Here is a 19,464-nt window from a genome sequence, read left to right as displayed (position 1 = left end):
GCGTTTAAACTAATTTGGCAGGGGGGTCGGATACAGAGTGGAGGTACAGTAGGGGGTTAAACATAGTCAAATTTAAAAGAGAAACTGAGTCAGTCTGGAAGGCAGAGCAAATATAGACCTGTTGCGGCACAAGTGAAAAATGCAAGGCTGGATTGCATCTATTTTAATGCAAGGAGTCTTACTAATAAGGCAGATGAATTGAGGGCGATGATTAGCACATGGGATTATGATATTACTCCGATCACAGAGACATGGTTGAGGGAGGGGCTGGACTGGCAGCTCAGTATTCCAGGGTACCGAATCTGCAGGCAAGACAGGTGAGGGGGTAAAAGAGGAGGTGGCATTCCACTGTTGATCAAGGAGTCAATTACTGCAGTAAGGAAGGGTGATATCTTAGAAATTCCTCAAATGAGGCCATATGGGTAGAACTTAAAAACAAAAAGGGGACAATCACTTGGCTGGGAGTGTACTCCAGGCCTCCAAACAGACAGGAAGAGATAGAGGAGAAAATATGTAGGCAAATCTCAGAGAGGTGGAAGAATCTTCTTCTTTGGCCTCCTTGTCTCGAGAGACAATGGGTAAGCACCTGGAGGTGGTCAGTGTTTTGTGAAGCAGCGCCTGGAGTGGCTATAAAGGCCAATTCTAGAGTGAAAGACTCTTCCACAGGTGCTGCAGATAAAATTGGTTGTCAGGGCTGTTACACAGTTGGCTCTCCCCTTGCGCTTCTGTCTTTTTTCCTGCAAACTGCGAAGACTCTTCGACTCGCCACACTTTAGCCCCACCTTTATGGCTGCCCGCCAGCTCTGGCGATCACTGGCAACTGACTCCCACGACTTGTGTTCAATGTCACAGGACTTCATATCGCGTTTGCAGACGTCTTTTAAGCGGAGACATGGACGGCCGGTGTGTCTGATACCAGTGATGAGCTCGCTGTACAATGTGTCCTTGGGGATCCTGCCATCTTCCATGTGGCTCACATGGCCAAGCCATCTCAAGTGCCGCTGGCTCAGTAGGGTGTATATGCTGGGGATGTGTTGGAGATACGGTCCTGCCACCTGATGTCAAGGATTCCCCGGAGGCTGCGAAGATGGAATGAATTGAGACGTTGCTCTTGGCTGACATACGTTGTCCAGGCCTCGCAGCCGGAGAGCAAGGTACTGAGGACATAGGCTTGATACACATGGACTTTTGTGTTCCGTGTCAGTGCGCCATTTTCCCACACTCTCTTGGCCAGTCTGGACAGAGCAGTGGAAGCCTTTCCCATGCACTTGTTGATTTCTGCATCGAGAGACAGGTTACTGGTGATAGTTGAGCCTAGGTAGGTGAACTCTTGAACTACTTCCAGAGCGTGGTCACCGATATTGATGGATGGAGCATTTCTGACGTCCTGTCCCATGATGTTCTTTTTCTTGAGGCTGATGGTTGGGCCATATTCGTTGCAGGCAGCCGCAAACCTGTCGATGAGACTCTGCAGCCACTCTTCAGTGTGCGATATTAATGCAGCATCGTCAGCAAAGAGGAATTCCCTGATGAGGACTTTCCGTACTTTGGTCTTCGCTCTTAGACAGGCAACCTGCCGCCTGATTTTGTGTGGAGGAAAATTCCTTCTTCTGAAGGGTTGAAAGTATGTGAGAGCAGCAGGGAGAAGAAGATCCCAAGCAATGTAGGTGCGAGAACACAGCCCTGTTTCATGCCACTCAGGATAGGAAAGGGGTGCCGTTATGCTAAATTGTGCCTTTCATATTGTCATGGAATGAGGTGATGATACTTAGTAGCTTTGGTGGACATCCAATCTTTTCCAGTCGTCTGAAGAGACCACGTCTGCTGACGAGGTCAAAGGCTTTGGTGAGATCTATGAAAGCAACGTCGAGGGGCATCTGTTGTTCACAGCATTTCTCCTGTAGCTGGTAAAGGGAGAACAGCATGTCAATGTTGGATCACTGTGCTCGAAAGCGACACTATGCTTCAGGGTAGACACGCTCAGCCAGCTTCTGGAGCCTGTTTAAAGCGACTCGAGTGAAGACTTTCCCCACTATCCTGAAAAGGGAGATTCCACGGTAATTGTTGCAGTCACCGAGGTCACCCTTGTTCTTATGGAGGGTAATGATATTGCCATCGCGCATGTCCTGTGGTACTTCTCCCTCATCCCAGCACAGGCAAAGCAGTTCGTAGAGTGCTGGAAGTACTCTTGGTACTCTTGATTATTTCAGGGTAATGCTGTGCTTCCCAGGTGCTTTTCTGCTGGCTAGAGAATGAATGGCATCACTGAGTTCCGATTTTGTTGGCTGGACGTCCAGCTCATCTATGACTGGCAGAGACTGGGCTGCATTGAGGGCGGTCTCAGTGACAACATTTTCCCTGGAGTACAGTTCTTGGTAGTGCTCCACCCAGCAGTCCATTTACTTCCGTTGGTCAGTGATTGTGTCCCCTGATTTAGATTTTAGGGGCGTGATCTTCTTGATGGTTGGCCCAAAAGCTCTCTTAATGCCATCATACATTCCTCTGATGTTTCCGTTGTCAGAGGCCAGCTGAATATGACTGCATAGGTGTTGCCAGTAGTCATTTGCACAGTGCCTGGCTGTTCTTTGTGCAGCGCTTCTGGCTGCTTTAAGAGCGACGGATGTTAACTCGCTGGGGGCTTTCTTGGACTTCAACAGTGCAATGCGCGAAGCGGCTATGACAGGTTCCAGCTCTTCAAAGTGTGATTGAAACCAGTCTGCAATCTGCTTCACACGTTTGCCATAGGTGATCATAGCTGAGTCATAGATGGCATCTCTGATGTGGGCCCACTTGGTCCCTGCATCCCCTGTCGGAGTGTTTTGAAGGACTTTATCAAGTGAATTTAGAAACTTACGTAACAGCTGTGGATAAGAAATTCTGCTCGTGTTGATGCGCAGGCGGCCCTTCCGCTTGGAGTGTTGCAGCTTCTTTGATTTGAGTCGAACATAGCTGCATACCACACACTGCACACCACACACATCCTTGTTCACTCAACACAGTATTGGACTGGCAGCAAAGTAAGCTTGTCTGCAGCTTGCTGTGAAATGGCATGAGACTGACATCTCTTGGTGTGAAATAGAACTGCAAGAGGGAAATTGATTGATAATAAAAAGCTCGGTGGGAATGAAAGTTGTGAGGGGGATACAAAGGGCCGGATTTTATTGGCTTCACACCCCCCGAGATTCTGGACCTGCTCCAATTCTGGTCTTTTGAGCTTCGCTGATTTTTATCGCTCCACCGCTGGCGGCTGTGCCATCGGCTGTCCAGGCCCGAAGCCTGAGATTTCCCTCCCTGAACTCTCCGCCTCTTGACCTCTCTTCCCTCCTTCAAAAGACTCATGGAAGCCTACTTCTGTGACCAAGCTTTTGGCCATCTGCTCTAATACGGTCTTGTGTGGCTTGGGGTCCAAATTTGCTTTCCGACACTCCTGTGAAGTGCCATGGAACGCTGTATTACGTTAAAGGTGCTCTATAAATTTGCACACAAGTTGTTGTTGTTTTTGGTCTGGAATGTATTGCCTGAGAGGATGGTGGAAGGAGACTCAATCATAAGGTTGAAAAGGGAATTTCGATAAATAGTTGAAAGGAAATGAAAGAGCTGCCACAGGCACGATGGGCCGCCCTGGTTGTCGATGTCGTCGTCGTCATCCTTCCTTCGACGTGAGATGATGGACGTGCAGCAAATCCATTGGTGATGGGATAGTTTCCCATGGTGCACTTTGTCCGATAGCTGAAGAAGTCAATCTGTGAGAGGCAGGTTCTTCCACAAGTGGCACATATGAGGTGGGATTATCAGGTGTTGCTGTTTTCCATGTTGGCACCTGCTGTCAAGCTGCTGTAGTCACCGATCGTCATGGTGACGCACACACCAGTCCAGGGGTAATATCACCATTTCCCTCTGTTGTTGGCCAGTGTCTCCCATGTGTGAAAATCGATGTTTCAGGCCTTCATGTCCTGCTTGCAGGCATCCTTGAAGTGGGGCTCTGGGCATCTAACTGGCCTTCTGTCTCCGGCAACCTCCCCATACAGAATACCCTTGGGAATGTGTCATCTTCCATCCTGCAAACGTGCCTGAGCCAGCAAAGTCACCTCTGCTTGACGAGTGTGAGCATACTCGGGAGATTTGCTTTTGAAAGCATTGTTACATTTGTGATTTTGTCCAGTGTTTATTTGTGCAGTGTCTCACTGTCTTTTGCACAACTGCCTTGGCTAATTTCAAGTCATATAATGTTCTGGCTGCTGGTTTCATGTTGTGCATCAGGTCGGTTCTGCTTTTTGCTTCAATAACAGATGTCATCTCTGCTGAGTAGGTGGGGAAGAGACAGTTGCCCACCTCCTTCTGGAATGTGTCTTTGCAAAGCAGGTGTGGAAAGCGATGCAGTGGTTTTTGTCGAGGTTCATCCCAAGCTGTTCTGTTACACAGGAGTCTGTGCTCTCCGGGCTGTTGCCAGGGACGCACACCGAGACAAACATCAACTGCTGCTGGAGGAGCATCAATTTGGTGATAGACACTCTTTGGTCTGCCCTAAACTTGCTGGTCTTCCAGCGCAAAAAGTTGTCCACGACCGAGTGTTGCAGACTGGCACATTCCAAGGTCCAGGCCTACGTGCTGAGGGACGCACTAAAGCTTGGGCTAGCCGCTGCAAAGGCTCAAAGGGGAACCACCATTGTGCAAGGTCCCCCTGCCATAGTGAACTGGACCCATGGGAAACCCCTCGGGCTGTATACACCAAATATGGTTTTGCTGTAAAATGTGCATGGCAGGTAAAATGGAATGGGAGGGTTGTGAGGCAACTCACTCCTGTATTGAAGAAAACTGATTTCTTTCACACTTTTTGGAATGTCATAGAGTCATGGAGAGATACAGCACTAAAACAGGCCCTTCGGCCCACCGAGTCTGTGCTGACCACCAACCACCCATTTACAGTAATCCTACATTAATCCCATATTCCCTACCACATCCCCACCTTCCCTCAATTCTCCTACCACCTACCTACACTCGGAGCAATTTACAATGGCCAATTTACCTGTCAACCGGCAAGTCTTTGGCTGTGGGAGGAAACCAGAGCACCCAGCGGAAACCCACGCGGTCACAGGGAGAACTTGCAAACTCCACACAGGCAGTACCCAGAACGGAACCCGGGTTGCTGGAGCTGTGAGGCTGCAGTGTTTTTTCCAGATTTTTATGAATAATGTATATTTTGGAAAAACAAAATTCTTAATGAAGTAGGCGCAGTCGATGGGTGCACCGCCTTCACTATCGTTCACCGCCACCATAACGGTGTTACGCACCCCCTGGCCTGGAGCTCTGGTGTTGGTTGCAGCCATTTTTACTTGACGCTTTCCTGGGACATGTCCTAAATCCTCAACTGACAGGGAAACCACCACCACGGTAGATCTATAATCCCAAAGGGCGGAATGGCCTAAATACGGTGCTGAAACCACCTCCCACCCCCCCAAAAAAACACAAAAACAGCACCTGCATTATCAAACGCCACTGATCACGGTCTCTCCTCTGCCAGCTAAGTCCAAGCATTGAGGTGGAGAAGTGCGTACTTGGAGCTGCGAAGAAAGGAGGACGAGTGTTTATAGCAAATTGGCTATTTGCTCCTCCCATGTTTTGGTGCACGCCCCGGCCCTTCCGAACCATATCCCCAGCACCTTCAGGTAATCTGACCTGACGGTGAAGGGAACAAAGGATCGGTCAGCCCAGTTCCCAAAGAACATTATCTCGCTCTTGCCATGGTTAACTTTGGCTCCCGAGGCCATTTGGAACTGGTCGCAGATGCTCACAAGTCTGCGCACGGACAGCGGATCCGAGCAGAAAACGGCGACGTCATCCATGTACAGGGATGTTTTGACCTGAGTGCCTCCGCTGCCTGGGATTGTCACCCCTCTTATGCTCGCATCCTTCCCAATAGACTCAGCAAAGGGTTCAATACAGCAAACAAACAAGACCGGGGACAGAGGACAGCCCTGTCTGACTCCAGATTTGATCAGGAAACTTTCAGATTCCCACCCGTTGATTGAGACTGCGCTACTGATGTTTGTGTAGAGCAGTTGGATCCAATTGCAGATTCCCTCCCCAAACCCCATTTTGGAAAGCACGTCCATCATGTAGGTGTGCGAAATCCTGTCAAAAGCCTTCTCCTGGTCCAGGCTGATGAGGCAGGTGTCCACCCTCCTGTCCCGTACGTAGGCGATCGTATCCCTGAGTAGCGCGAGACTATCAGAGATCTTCCTGCCAGGTACAGTACAGGTCTGATCGGGGTGAATCACCAACTCCACAGCAAACTTGACTCGACTTACTATGACTTTGGGCAGAATCTTGTAATCAACATTAAGCAGTGAGATGGGCCGCCAAATTCTGATTTCTGCCCTCTCCCCCTTCTACTTGTAAATGAGGGTGATGATGTCTTTTCTCATGGATTCTGACATGCTGCCGGCCAGGAGCATACTCTCGTATACTTCCAGCAGGTCCGGACCGACCCAGTCCCACAGGGCCGACTCCAACTCGACCGGTAAGCCGTCGCTCCCGGGAGTTTTTCTCGTCTCGAAAGACTCGACGGCCTTTGTCAGCTCGTCCAGAGTTAGCGGCTTGTCCAATCTCTCCCTCCTGCTGTCATCGAAGACCTCTGTGATAGATGACATGAAGGACTGGGAGGCACTGCTGTCTGTGGGCTTCACGTCATACAGCCCAGCATAAAAGGATTTGCTGATCCTTAGTATGTCGGACTGCGATGACGTTACCGAGCCATCTTCTTCCTTCAGGCTGCTGATAACAGAGCTCTCTCTGTGTACCTTTTGGAAGAAGTAACGCGAGCACGTCTCATCCTGCTCGATGGAGCGGACTCTGGACCGGAAGATGATCTTGGAGGCCTCCTTGGCAAAGAGCGAGGCCTGCTGGCTCTTCACCTCCTGGATATCCTCCTTGACCTTGACCCCCATTGACTGCAACCGGAGTAGATTTTGCATAATTTTCTGGAGTCGGGACAGTTCCCTCTGTCTCTCTCTCACCTTCTGAACACCTTTGTGGATGAAGAACCTCTTGATGTTCTCCTTAATCGCTTCCACCAGTGAACTGGAGACTCAAAGAGGGGTTTCACGGTCCTCCAACCTTTGTAATCCCTTTTGAGTTCCTCAACGTTCTCTGGGATCAGCAGTGTCGCATTCAGCTTCCACTTCCCTCTGCCAACCCGCTGGTCGTCCTGTAAGTGACAGTCGGCCAGTAAGAGGCAGTGGTCGGAGAAGAACACCGGCTTGACCTCGGTGGATCCGACCGTGACAGCACGGGACACAAACAGGAAGTCAATCCTGGAACGGGCAGACCCGTCCGATCTTGACCATGTGTATCTGCGCTGCGCTCCGTCTGCAGGTTTGCTGAAGACGTCGTGCAGTTTGGCATCTTTAACGGTTTCTATTAGGAATCTGGACGCAGCGTCCAGTTTGCTGTCGACTCTGCCAGATCGTCCAGCTGCATCGATGATGCATTTGAAGTCACCGCCTAGGATGACCGGCCTGGACGTCGCCAGCAGCAGTGGGAGCTGCTGGAAGACGGTCAGCCGCTCGCTGCGTTGTACCGGGGCGTACACGTTGATCAACCGGAGCGGAGCATTGTTGTACATCACGTCTGCTACGAGGAGGCGGCCGCCCACCATCTCCTTAACTTCGGAGATGGTGAAGTTACCTCCCCGCAGCAGAATACCCAGGCCGGAGGAATGGCAGTCATTACCCCCCGACCAGATCGATGGCCCGTGGGACCACCATCGCGACCACTGCCTGTAGGTGCTGAGGTGTGGTATTCCACACTCCTGCAGAAACAGTAGGTCAGCTTTGACCTTGGCAAGGAAATCCAAGGTTGAAATACATCGCGTAGTAGATTTAATGCTACGCACATTAATGGAACCAATTCTTACACCCATTTTTTACTAAAAAGTAGTTGTTGCTTCCCATACCATTTGTCCTTGCTAGTCCCAGTCCTTCGGGATGTTCCTGAATACCCATCGTGTGCGCAAGCAGTTTTACGTTGGTTGGGCTCAGAAACCCCTCCTGATTTTTCATGCAGGGTTTGTTCCGCTCGGGTGACATCGGGGGGGTCTTGTAGGCAGAGAGGATTGGGTTGTCCTCAGCTGCTTCCATCTGTTCCTCCTCGAAAACATCACAGCTCCCGGTCTCCCGGAGCTCAGGTGTGCCAGACGTGTCTTTGCTCCCGGTGTCCCGGAGCTGAGATGCGCTGGCCACGTCGTTACGTGTGCGGCATTGGGGTTGGGGCACGCCGGGCCAATCACAGCTTCCAGTGCCCGGGGGCTGGGATGCTTTCTCATCCATCTCGGAGTTCTGCCGCCTCTTTTGAAGGGGCTGTCGTTCCAGCATTTCCCCGTCCAGTGAAGAGGAATTGTTGCAGTCTGATTCAGAAGAGAGCCTCCTCTTGCCACTGGTTTGGGTGGTGGCTTTGGGATGTTTTTTCTTCGTGGTTTTCCTCTGGACCACTTGCCACTGACCTGTTTGTCCATCTGCTGCCTCCTCCTCTATTGATTCTGTCTGTGGAGGAGGGGTTTCCGGGCGCTGGGTAGGTGCTGGGTCGTTGGTTTCAGCTGCCTCCCGTTCCTTCTCAGGTTGAAGTTCCTCACTGCGGAGAAGGTTGCTGGTCTCCTTTCAAACAACGGACGCCTTCGTCGAACCCTCTGCCGGCCTTCCCTTGGACCTTGCCGCCTGAGCATAGCTGAGGCAACGTTTGGGGCAGGTCTTGTAGAGATGGCCTGCCGCACCGCACAAGTTGCAACACTTAGTCTGCTTACAGTCCTTGGTCTGATGGGCTTCCGCCTTGCAGTTCTTGCAAACAACCGTGCTGCAGTTGGCTGCCATGTGACCAGATTTGCCACAGGTGCGGCAAACTCTGGGCTGCCCAGCGTAGACCAAGAAGCCTCGACTTCCCCCGATAGTGAAGCTGGAGGGAGGGTGGATGATGGCTCCACTGGAATCTAGCTTCAAGGTCACCTTGACCTGCCGCTTGCTAGTCCAGATCCCAAAGGGGTCCTTGACATCAGTGCTGCTGCCGGCCACCTCGAAGTACCTGGCAAGAAAGGTGAGTACATCCACCACCAGCATATGGGGGTTGTAGAGGTCAATCATCACCACCCAGTCCAGTTGTGACGGAAGCATGAAGAGCAGCTCCGCTGTGAGGATCGACAGTGGCACCCGGTCCCTTTTCTCCTTGAACGCCTTCAGGAACTTGATGCATCCTGCCACATTCCAGAGCTTCACATCAGACCTTACATTTTTTTTTTATTTCCAACATATACTTTATTCATAAAAATCTGTAACAATTACATTGCCAAACAGTTTCCAAATAGCACCAAAAAATACAAGCATTGCAAGGGAAATCAGTTTCCTTCAATACTGTCATGAGTTTCTTCCCAACCCTTCTGTTTCACAATTGTCATGTCAATTACAGTTTTACATTTACAGCAATTGAGAATATTAACGATACAGTTCGAGGGGTTTCCTATTGATCCAGCCCCTCAGTCCAGCTTGGTGGGGGAACCTTACACTGTGGTCTTTCCCCATTGAGCCTTTGCTGCGGCTGCCCCAAGCTTTAGTGCGTTCCTCAGCACGTAGTCATGGACCTTGGAATGTGCCAGTCTGCAACATTCGGTGGTGGACAACACTTTGCGCTGGAAGACCAGCAAGTTTCGGGCAGACCAAAGGGCGTCTTTCACCGAATTGATAGTCCTCCAGCAGCAGTTGATGTTTGTCTCGGTGCGCGTCCCTGTGAACAGCCCGGAGAGCACAGACTCCTGTGTTACAGAGCTGCTTGGGATGAACCTTGACAAAAACCACTGCTTCTCTTTCCACACCTGCTTTGCAAAGGCACATTCCAGGAGGAGGTGGGCAACCGTCTCTTCCCCACCACAGCCAACACAGGGGCCCTGTGCCAAGGGGGCGAGACTTTGGGTGTGCATGAAGGATCTGACAGGGAGGGCCCTTCTCACCACCAGCCAAGCTACAGCTTGGTGCTTGTTTGAAAGTTCTGGTGAAGAGGCATTCCACCAAATGACTTTGACAGTCTGCTCAGGGAACCATCCAACCTTACTTTTCTTTCCCCAAAATATACTTTATTCATAAAAATCTGTAAAAATTACATTCCCAAACAGTTTAAAACAGCATCAAGTCAAAAAATACAAACAGTGCAAAGGTGATCAGTTTCCTTCTATACAATTATGAGTTGCCTCACAACCCTTCCATTTCACATTTGTCCTGCTAGATACATTTTTACAGAAATTTTCCCGATACTGTTCGAGGGGTTTCCCATGGATCCAGCCCCTCAGTTCAGCTTGGTGGGGGGAACTTACACTGTGGTCTTTCCTCATTGTGCCTTTGCTGCGGCTGCCCCACTTTAGTGCGACCCTCAGCACGTAGTCCTGGACCTTGGAATGTGCCAGTCTGCAACATACAGTGGTGGACAACTCTTTGCGCTGGAAGACCAGCAAGTTTCGGGCAGACCAAAGGGCGTCTTTCACCGAATTGATAGTCCTCCAGCAGCAGTTGATGTTTGTCTCGGTGTGCGTCCCTGGGAACAGCCCGGAGAGCACAGACTCCTGTGTTTCAGAGCTGCCATATACTTTTTTTTTATTTCCAAAATATACTTTATTCATAAAAATCTGTAAAAATTACATTGCCAAACAGTTTCCAAACAGCACCAAAAATGACAAACATTGCAAGGGAGATCAGTTTCCTTCAATACTGTCATGAGTTTCTTCCCAACCCTTCTGTTTCACAATTGTCATGTCAATTACAGTTTTACATTTACAGCAATTGAGAATATTAACGATACAGTTCGAGGGGTTTCCCATGGATCCAGCCCCTCAGTCCAGCTTGGTGGGGGGGTCCTTACACTGTGGTCTTTCCCCATTGAGCCTTTGCTGCGGCTGCCCCAAGATTTAGTGCGTCCCTCAGCACGCAGTCCTGGACCTTGGAATGTGCCAGTCTGCAACATTCGGTGGTGGACAACGCTTTGCGCTGGAAGACCAGCAAGTTTCGGGCAGACCAAAGAGCGTCTTTCACCGAATTGATAGTCCTCCAGCAGCAGTTGATGTTTGTCTCGGTGTGCGTCCCAGGGAACACAGGAGCACAGACTCATATGTTGCAGAGCTGCTTGGGATGAACCTTGACAAAAACCACTGCATCTCTTTCCACACCTGCTTTGCGAAGGCACATTCCAGGATGAGGTGGGCGACCGTCTCTTCCCCACCACAGCCAACGCGGGGGAATTGTGCGGAGGGGGCGAGACGTTGGGTGTGCATGAAGGATCTGACGGGGAGGGCCCTTCTCACCACCAGCCAAGCTACGTCTTGGTGCTTGTTTGAAAGTTCTGGTGATGAGGCATTCCGCCAAATGACTTTGATGGTCTGCTCGGGGAACCATCCGACATGATCCACCGTTTCCTTTTCCCGTAGGGCCTTGAGGACATTCCGTGCAGACCACTGCCTGATGGATCGGTGGTCAAAAGTGTTTTCCCGCAGAAACTGCTCCACGAAGGATAGGTGGTACGGCACCGCCCAACTGCATGCAGCGTTCCGCGGCAATGTGACCAGGCCCATCCTTCGCAACACCGGGGACAGATAGAACCTCAGCACGTTGTGACACTTGGAGTTTGCGTACTGGTGATCTACACACAGCTTGATGCAGCCGCACACGAAGGTGGTCATCAGGATGAGGGCCGCGTTGGGAACATTTTTCCCGCCCTTGTCCAGAGATTTGAACATCGTGTCCCTCCAGACCCGGTCCATTTTAGATCCCCAGACGAAGCGGAAAATGGCTCGGGTGACTGACACGGCGCAGGAGTGGGGTATGGGCCAGACCTGCGCCACGTAGAGCATCTCAGTTTGTTCAGTTTGCTGACCCACTGTTTTTTTTCATGTTTATACTTGCTGCTGTTCAATTTTCAGTCCGTTAACACCTTATCTGCACTAATGCTTTGTCTTTCAACACACCGTTAACATATTGTTTGCCTTTGCTCCATGACCTTCTGGTCAGCTATTCTGTGACCTTGTCCTATTTACACCTCCTTTCTTATCTCTTGCCCCACACCACGCTTTACTTGCTTATAATCTTTTACATTTCTAATAATTGCCAGTTCTGAAGAAGGGACACTGACCTGAAACGCTAACTCTGCTTCTCTCTCCACAGATGCTGCCAGACCTGCTGAGTATTTGTGGCATTTCTTGTTTTTATTTCATATTTCCAGCATCTGCAATATTTTGCTTTTATTTTATGTGTAACCAGGGTGTACCTATAACCACGTGAAAGGCTTATTTGGAGCAGAATGATGTTTTTCATTCGAATAAATATTTGAAACCGTGAAGTCTAGCCCTTTATCCCCACAATAAAAACATGGCTCTTATTTTCTAGACTTAACGATTTTTAGGTAGGCGACCACAATGAGATGGTGAAGAACCACATTCTGTTCCAGAGCTGAGGGTTGCAAACCCCTGGTCTAAGCAGAATGAAGCAGTTTGTGAACTGAACCTGACTTCACAATGGACCACAAGGGGACTAAAGAGATCACGGTCAATATTCCCTCCAATCTATCAGACCATGAAAGCTCCCATGCAGGCTGCACATTGTTATTAAGGTTATTAAGATAAAGGTTCTTTCTCTTCAAAGGTGTTCAGAGGGCGAGAGAGAGACAGAGGGAAATGTCCCGACTCCAGAAAAGAATGCAACATCTGCTCTGGCTGCAGTCGATGGGAGTCGTGGTCAAGGAGGACTTCCAAGAGGTGAAGAACCAGCAGGCCTCGCTCTTTGCCACGGAGGCCTCCAAGATTATCTTCCAGTCCAGAGTCCTCTCCATTGAGCAGAATGAGACGTGCTCACGTTTCTTCTTCCAAAATGTACACAGAGAGAGCTCTGTTATCAGCAGCTTGAAGGCACAGGATGGCTCAGTAACATGTTCGCAATCCAACACAGCGGCACAGTGGTTAGCACCTCAGCCTCACAACTCCAGTGACCCGGGTTCAATTCTGGAAACTGCCTGTGTGGAGTTTGCAAGTTCTCCCTGTGTCTGCGTGGGTTTTCTCTGCGTGCTCCGGTTTCCTCCCACAAGCCAAAAGACTTGCAGGTTGGTAGATAAATTGGCCATTGTAAATTGCCCCTAGTATAGGTAGGTTGTAGGAAAATATAGGAACAGGTGAGGATATGGTAGGAATATGGGATTAGTATAAATGGGTGGTTGATGGTCGGCACAGACTCGGTGGGCCGAAGGGCCTGTTTCAGTGCTGTATCTCTAAAAAAAAAATTAAGGATCAGCAAATTCTTTTATGCTGGGCTGGAAGACGCGAAGCCCACAGGCAGCACGGCTTCCCAGTTCTTCCTGTCATCTATCACAGAGGTCTTGGAAGACAGCATGAGGGACAGACTGGACAAGCCGCTAACTCTGGACGAGCTGACAAAGGCCATCAGTTCCATCGAGACGAGTACATCTCCCGGAAGCGACGGCTTACCGGTTGAGTTGTATTCGGCCCTGTGGAACTGGGTCGGCCCAGAGCTGCTGGAAGTATACGAGAGTATGCTCCTGGTCGGCAGCATGTCAGAATCCATGAGGAAACGCATCATCACCCTCATCTGCAAGCGGAAGGGGGTGAGGGCGGAAATCAGAAATTGGCGGCCCATCTCACAGCTGAATGCAGGTTACAAGATTCTGTACAAAGTCATCGCCAGTCGAGTCAAGTCTGGTCTGCAGTTGGTGATTCACCCTGACCAGACCTGCACTGTACTCAGCAGGAAGATCTCTGATCGTCTCACACTACTCAGGGATATGGACATCTGCCTCATCAGCTTGGACCAGGAGAAGATTTTTGACGGGATATTGCACACATTCATGATGGACGTGCTCTCCAAAATGGGGTTTGGGGAGGGAATCTGCAATTGGTTCAAACTGCTTTACACAAACATCAGTAGTGCAGTCTCAATCAATGGTTGGGAATCATAAAGTTTCCTGATCCAATCTGGAGTCAGACAGGGCTGTCCTCTCTCCCCTGTCTTGTCTGATTGCTGTATCGAACCTTTTTCAGAGTCCATTAGGAAGGATGCAGGCATAAGAGGGGTGACAATCCCAGTCAGTGGGCGCACTCAGGTAAAAGCCTCCCTGTACATGGACAATCTGGCTGCCTTCTGCTCGGATCCACCATCCACTCGAAGACAGATGAGCATCTGCGACCAGTTCGAACCAAAGTCAACTATGGCAAGTTTGAGGCCATGTTCTTTGGGAACCGGGCCGAACGATCCTTTGTCCCCTTCACCATCAGGTCAGACTACCTGAAGGTGCTGGGGATACGGTTCGGAAGGGCCGGGGCCTGCTCCAAAACCTGGAAGGAGCGAGTGACCAGGGTGCACAATAAACTGAGTGTGTGCGAGCAGCGATCTCTCTCCATTGTGGATAAGAAAATGGTCATCAGGTGCCAGGCACTCTCGTTGTTGCTGTACGTGGCGCAGGTCTGGCCCATACCCCACTCCTGCACTGTGGCTGTCACCCGAGCCATTTTCCGCTTTATCTGGAGATCTAAAATGGACCAGGGCGGGAGGGACACGATGTTCAAACCTCTGGACAAGGGCGGGAAAAATGTACCCAACGTCGCCCTCATCCTGATGACCACCTTCGTGTGCAGCTGCATCAAGCTGTGGGTAGAGCCCCAGTACACAAACACCAAGTGTCACTATGTGCTGAGGTTTTATCTGTCCCCGGTGTTACGAAGGATGGGTCTGGTCACATTGCCGCGGATCGCTTCATCCAGTTGGACTGTGCCGTACCAGCTATCCTTCGTTGGAATGCTTCTGTGGGAAAACACCTTTGACCACCAATCCATCAGGCAGTGGTCTGCACGGAATGTCCTCAATTCCCTACGGGAAAAGGAGATGGTGGATCCGGTCGGATGGTTCCCCGAGCAGACTGCCAAAGTCATTTGGCAGAATGCCTCATCACCAGAACTTTCAAACAAGCACCAAGATGTAGCTTCGCTGGTGGTAAGAAGAGCCCTTCCTGTCAGATCCTTCCTGCATGCCCGAAGCCTCACCCCGTCCACACGCGGCCCTCGAGGTGGCTGCTGTGGGGAAGAGGCAGTTGCCCACCTCCTTCTGGAATGTTTCTTTGCAAAGCAGGTGTGGAAAGAGATGCAGTGGTTTTTGTCGAGGTTCATCCCAAGCAGCTCTGTAACACACGAGTCTGTGCTCTACGGGATGTTCCCATGGATGCACACCGAGATAAACATTAACTGCTGCTGGAGGACCATCAATTTGGTGATAGACACTCTTTGGTCTCCCCGAAACCTGCTGGTCTTGCAGCGCAAAGAGTTGTCCATGACCGAGCTTTGCAGACTGGCACATTCCAAGGTCCAGGACTACTTGCTGAGGGACGCACTAAAGCTTGGGGTCGCCACTGCAAAGGCTCAATGGGGAAAGACCACTGTGTAAGGTCCCCCCGCCCTAGTGAACTGAGCAGCTGGACCCATTGGAAACCCCTCGTGCTGTCCACACCAGATATGGGTTTGCTGTAAAATGTCCATGTCAGGTAAAATGGAGTGGAAGGGTTGTGAGGCAACTCACTCCTGCATTGAAGAAAACTGATTTCCTTTGCACTTTTTGGAATGTCAACTTGGTGCTGTTTTGAACTGTTGTGTAATGCATTTTTTACAGATTTATATGAATAAAGCATATTTTTAGGAAAAAAAACCTGGGGATTCATATGCATAGTTCTTTGAAGGTGGCAGGACACATTGAGAAAGTAGTTAGCAAAGCATATGGGATCTTGGGCTTCATAAATAGAGGTACTGAGTACAAAAGTAGTGAAGTTATGCTGAACCTGTATAAATTTCTAGTTGGGCCACAACCAGAGAATTGCATCCAGTTCTAGTCAACACACATTTGGAGGGATGTGAGTGTCCTTGAGAGGGTGGAGGAGATTTAACAGAATGGTTCCAGACATGAGGGATTTTAGCTGGAAGGTTAGGTTGGAGAAGCTGGGGTTGTTCTCCTTGCAGCAAAGGAGATTGAGGGGAGATTTGATAGACATGTACAAGATTATAATAAATATGACAGGTTTAGATAACTTACAGGGCGATGGGGATAGAGCGGGGGAATGGGACTGAATGGATTGATTTACATGGGCTTGATGGGCAAAATTACTTCCTGTACTGTCGTGACTCCATGACTCAATGACTCTCTCTCTTTCTCTCTCTCTCTGTCTATCGCTTTACCTCTCTCTGCCTCTCTCTCTCTATCTGCCTTTAGCTGGTCCTCTAACTTTCTATCGCACTCTCTCTCTCTTTTTTTTCACTCTCTCTCTCTCCATTACACACATATTTGTCAATCACATGTCAAAGAAGGAAGCGTAATGAAGGAATGGCTGCGCCCTTGAAAATGTTTCCAGCAGAATAGTGAAATGTTTAAAGTTTCTGGAGGGAGTTTGACCTGAGATGGTGAGACACAAGGATGTGAGGTTATTAAAGTCTTCACCAAATGTAATAGGGAATAATTTTCTTCACTGGTGAACCCAAAGGAATAAATATGGCACAAGAATGTGAAAAGTCAGAGGATTGAGAAACATCCAATGGTTCTTCACATCTACAAGTCAGCAGACCCACAGAAAAACAGTAGGTTGAGAGTTCAGATGCAGTGATAGACTGGAGAAATATCAAGCCAGTGCTTTTTTCTTTATAAACCTGACATCTGTCCACTTGGCTATTGCACCTCGTCTCGATGTATCTGATAATACTGATACTATTTGTATTCCACAGTTGCTTTGAAATCACAGGCAATATAAATGGATTGGGAATGTCAATGGTCAGGAACCATTAATGGATTGGGAAAGTCAATGGACTGGAAAATATCAGTGGTTTGGGAAATTCTATAGACTGAGTTATATCAATGGATTGGGACAGTTCAGTACATTGTGAAACATCAATGGATTAGGAAACAGGAATTACAGGGACAGATGGAGTTCAACCTGGAAAAGTGTGAGGTGATTCATTTTGGAAGGTCGAATTTGAATGCAGAATACAGGCTTGAAGACAGGATGCTTGGTAGTGTGGAGGAACAGAGGGATCTTGGGGTCCATGTCCATAGATCGCTCAAAGTTGCCACCCAAGTTGATAGGGTTGTTAAGAAGGCGTATGGTGTGTTGGCTTTCATTAACAGGGGGATTGAGTTTAAGAGCCGCAAGGTTATGCTGCAGCTCTATAAAGCCCTGGTGAGACCACACTTGGAATATTGTGTTCAGTTCTGGTCGCCTCATTATAGGAAGGATGTGGAAGCTTTAGAGAGGGTGCAGAGGAGATTGACCAGGATGCTGCCTGGACTGGAGGGTATGTTTTACGAAGAAAGGTTGAGGGTGCTAGGGCTTTTCTCATTGGAACGAAGAAGGATGAGAGGTGACTTGAAAGAGGGGTAGAAGATGATGAGAGGCATAGGTAGAGTGGATAGCCAGAGACTTTTTCCCAGGGCGGAAAGGGCTATCACCAGGGGGCATAATTTCAAGGTGATGGAGGAAGGTTTCGGGGAGATGGCAGAGGTAGGTTCTTTACACAGAGAGTGGTGGGTGCGTGGAATGCACTGCCAGCGGTGGTAGTAGAAGCAGATACATTAGGGACATTTAAGCGACTCTTGGATAGGTACATGGATGATAATAGAATGAAGGGTATGTAGGTAGTTTGATCTTAGAGTAGGTTAAAGATTCGGCACAACATCGTGGGCCGACGGGCCTGTACTGTGCTGGACTGTTCTACGTTCCATGTTCCAGATGAAAGGATTGCAAACATCAATGGATTAGAATGTGGAGAGGCAGGAGAAAATGATGCCATTTTAAGTAGGGGGCCGGGGGTTAGTAGAAACAGAATAGGGCTATTTTACTCTCTATCTCACTCCTTTCTTCTATCTGGCTCATTATCACATCCTCTCTCTCTCAGAGCGGTGGGAATCACTGAAACCCACACTTGTTGCTCAGGTTGTTTGGTTCTGGGAAAATACAAGGTCCACATCAGATTGACAGGAAGGATAAATGTGATTCAGAGCCAATCATATTCCTTTTGGTGATGTGTGCTCAGCCTTGTTATATCAGCAAAGGCAGCAGGAAATGCAAATCCTGAAGAGTTTTGATAGAGTGAAGAAGGAGAAAGTGTTGCCAGCGACAGAAGGGTCAGTAACCAGAGGAAACACATTTAAAGTAATTGACAAAAGAATTCGAGTTGTGATGAGGAGATTGTTTTTTCAGCAGTGTGTTGTTCTGGTCTGGAATGCAATCCTGAAAGGTCAGTGGAAGCAGATTCAATGTTAACTCTAAATGGAATTGTATATATACCTGACATGGAAAATATAACAGGGCAATGGGGGAAAGGACAGGAGTGCGGGATGTGGGATTAATAGAATAGCTCTGTTAAATATCCTGCAAATGCACAGTAATAAGGTTCAGTGCTTGGACATCAGTTATTCTCACTCCATCAATGGCAGAGAAGGCTCAAGGGACCATGTGGTTTCTCCTCATGTTCTTCCTTGTGTCCAGGAAAAAGTGTGGCATGACACTGATTTCCAGATGGCCGAAACAAATGCAACAGACATCTTTTCTGGAAACATCACATTTGAAATGAGAAACTAATCATAAGGCACAGACGGGGATTGAACCCACGCTCTTCTATTTATGAGACTGACGCCTTACCACTTGGCCACCATGCCTTTTCTTAATAGACACCTGAGGCTCCAGAGGAGGATTTGTGATTCTTTTTCAATTTGGTTGAAACAGCATCGAGAAACATCAACAGCAATGAAGAGGGATTGTGGAATGGGGAACAGATCAGCCTCATTTCCATCATCAGCATCATGAAATCTTCATTCAGACGTTCTATTCCCATCCTGAGCTTTTCTCACATCTGTACAATAATATAACAGTGGACATTGGGTTGTTACGGGGCATATTATATAAATAGACTATGTGCATCATCACAGGAAGTGATGTAATATAATCTGTGCGGCACCTCATGGAGAGTTGCAGATGAAACCTTCAATGCAAGATTTGTGGAGTAAACTCAGGTTATTTTAACCGTCAGATTCTTATAAATTGCCTTGACAGATATCAGAATATTATATGGGGGCCACAGTAAACCAAAGCAATGATGGAGAAATCTTTGCCTGTACCTTTGAAAAGGTCACTGGACTGAACCAAGCCGAGGAGTGGCCGAGATGGTTCCAGATGTTTGCAAGGTATCGTACTGCATCGGGTCTCGTGCAGAAGCGAGACATGGAGCAGGTCAGTACACTATTGTCTGCCATGGAGGGAGTGTGTAGGCTTCGTGTGAAAAAGTTATTAAGGCACTCAAGACCTATTTTAATTGAGGAAAAATATGTCATCGTGGAGCCAAAGTTAAAACGGTGCATTTGCTGACAACGCAACCACTAGGTGACGCTGTACGAGCACATGCGC

The 19,464-nt window shown here is 48.9% G+C and overlaps 1 non-coding gene across 1 annotated transcript; it reads right to left on the bottom strand.

The window, feature by feature from the left end:
• Positions 1 to 18,647: 18,647 nt before the first annotated feature.
• On the bottom strand, positions 18,648 to 18,719 carry trnam-cau (transfer RNA methionine (anticodon CAU)). The gene has a single exon. It is a non-coding gene; the product is annotated as a tRNA-Met (tRNA).
• Between the last annotated feature and the right edge of the window lie 745 nt (positions 18,720 to 19,464).

This window comes from Heterodontus francisci, unplaced genomic scaffold, assembly GCF_036365525.1.
Source record: "Heterodontus francisci isolate sHetFra1 unplaced genomic scaffold, sHetFra1.hap1 HAP1_SCAFFOLD_88, whole genome shotgun sequence".
NCBI classification, from domain to species: domain Eukaryota; kingdom Metazoa; phylum Chordata; class Chondrichthyes; order Heterodontiformes; family Heterodontidae; genus Heterodontus; species Heterodontus francisci.
Note: the sequence above shows the minus strand (reverse complement) of the source record. Positions and strands in the feature narration are given on the sequence as shown.